The sequence below is a fragment of the Scyliorhinus torazame genome, unplaced genomic scaffold (genome assembly GCF_047496885.1).
Source record: "Scyliorhinus torazame isolate Kashiwa2021f unplaced genomic scaffold, sScyTor2.1 scaffold_68, whole genome shotgun sequence".
Classification (NCBI taxonomy): domain Eukaryota; kingdom Metazoa; phylum Chordata; class Chondrichthyes; order Carcharhiniformes; family Scyliorhinidae; genus Scyliorhinus; species Scyliorhinus torazame.
In genome coordinates this window covers 439,776-442,288 of record NW_027307795.1, presented here as the reverse complement: position 1 = coordinate 442,288, position 2,513 = coordinate 439,776, and positions in this window count along the sequence as shown.

Below are 2,513 nucleotides of genomic sequence, written 5' to 3'. Positions count from 1 at the left end.
GTCAGAGCTGTATGTTTCCGGGTATTCCTTGCAGGTCCGCTTCTTCCAGCTGGGCAGACCTGCGCGATTTGAATTTGGCGCTGGCTCCGCCCCCTTCTTTCAGTGAGTTTCTGCCGGCAGCTTCTGTCAAGCTTGGAGTACCTCCCCCAGGTCCGCCTCCAACTTGGTTTTTCTGCCGGCAGCTTCTGTCAAGCTTGGAGTACCTCCCCCAGGTCCGCCTCCAACTTGGTTTTTTTTCAGACCTGCGCGATTTGAATTTGGCGCTGGCTCCGCCCCCCTCCTCCCAGTGAGTTTCTGCCGGTAGCTCCTGTCAAGATTGGAGTACCTCCCCCAGGTCCGCCTCCAACTTGGCTTTTCTCTACCGCTGATTTTCTAGGGGCTTTTCCAGCGCAATATGCTGGACTCAGACAGTCTGATTTCTAGTTTAACGAGGTTAGGCTCTTCTGTGGAGAATTTCAGTGTCTTCCAGCTGCTCCGGAGATGGCTGCTATTCTCACCTCGCTATGTTGATGGGGTGTTAATTGGATTCTGCTCTGGTGGAGGCCAGGTCATTTACATTTGCATGGGGCTATGACCATCCCATTGTCCTGCTTGCATGCAAGCCTCCTGTGTATTCCCGTGCCCCTTTGTCTGTGTCTTGATGTTATCTTGTTTGTCTGGCTCCTTCTTCCTTGTAGCTCCTAGGGGGGTGTTTGTAAATGTTTATGTATTTATGCCCTTACTCAGCTCAGCGGGCCAAGCCTGCTGGGAAAACTGGTTCTGTTCCCTTGGCTGGAAAGTCGGTTTACAGTCTCTGAGTTTCTCCAAAAAGGGCCGAATTGCCCGAAAACCTTACAATACAGGGCTATGGGGAGAGAGTGGGGCAGTGGGATTAGTTTGGGATTTATACAGGGCTATAGGGAGAGAGTGGGGCAGTGGGATTAGTTTGGGATTGATACAGGGCTATAGGGAGAGAGTGGGGCAGTGGGATTAGTTTGGGGATTGATACAGGGCTATGGGGAGTGAGTGGGGCAGTGGGATTAGTTTGGGGATTGATACAGGGCTATGGGGAGTGAGTGGGGCAGTGGGATTAGTTTGGGGATTGATACAGATCTATGGGGAGTGAGTGGGGCAGTGGGATTAGTTTGGGGATTGATACAGGGCTATGGGGAGAGAGTGGGGCAGTGGGATTAGTTTGGGATTGATACAGGGCTACGGGGAGAGAGTGGGGCAGTGGGATTAGTTTGGGAATGATACAGGGCTATGGGGAGAGAGTGGGGCAGTGGGATTAGTTTGGGATTGATACAGGGCTATGGGGAGAGAGCGGGGCAGTGGGATTAGTTTGGGGTTGATACAGGTCTATGGGGAGTGAGTGGGGCAGTGGGATTAGTTTGCGGTTGATACAGGGCTATGGGGAGAGAGTGGGACAGTGGGATTAGTTTGGGGTTGATACAGGGCTATGGGGAGAGAGTGGGGCAGTGGGATTAGTTTGGGATTGATACAGGGCTATGGGGAGAGAGCGGGGCAGTGGGATTAGTTTGGGGATTGATACAGGTCTATGGGGAGAGAGTGGGGCAGTGGGATTAGTTTGGTGATTGGCAGAGTGGAGGATGCCCCCAAGGTGCTGGCCATGCCCACCCCTGGTACCACCCGCCCGTGTAAAAAAGGCAAAGGACAGGGGAGGTGGCAGTGTAAATGCAGGGGCCACAAGGGAAGGCGCCGCAGGGCAATAGCAGAGCGGGGCAGCGTCCTTCAGCCCTGGAGGGGCCTAAAGTAACGTCTAAAGCTGCCCCACACCCCCCACAGGTGGCAAAGCGGCCGGACGGCCCTCTTCAGCCCTGCCAGAGCCCAAAATAAAGTCTCTCGCTGCAGCCCCAGGTGGTCCCACTCCCACCTCAGGCAGAGGGGTGGGAGGACAGGGTCCGCAGTCCCCAATGGTCCCACTCCCACCTCAGGCAGAGGGGTGGGAGGACAGGGTCCGCAGTCCCCAATGGTCCCACTCCCACCTCAGGCAGAGGGGTGGGAGGACAGGGTCCGCAGTCCCCAATGGTCCCACTCCCACCTCAGGCAGAGGGGTGGGAGGACAGGAGGCCGGGCCTGCAGCCCTGGATGGTCCCACTCCCACCTCAGGCAGAGGGGTGGGAGGACAGGAGGCTGGGCCTGCAGCCCTGGATGGTCCCAGCACCACCTCAGGCAGAGGGGTGGGGGGACAGGTGGCCGGGCCTGCAGACCTGGATGGTCCCACTCCCACCTCAGGCAGAGGGGTGGGAGGACAGGAGGCCGGGCCTGCAGCCCTGGATGGTCCCACTCCCACCTCAGGCAGAGGGGTGGGAGGACAGGAGGCCGGGCCTGCAGCCCTGGATGGTCCCAGTCCCACCTCAGGCAGAGGGGTGGGAGGACAGGAGGCCGGGCCTGCAGCCCTGGATGGTCCCACTCCCACCTCAGACAGAGGGGTGGGAGGGCAGGAGGCCGGGCGTGCAGCCCTGGATGGTCCCACTCCCACCTCAGGCAGAGGGGTGATCAAACCGTGATCT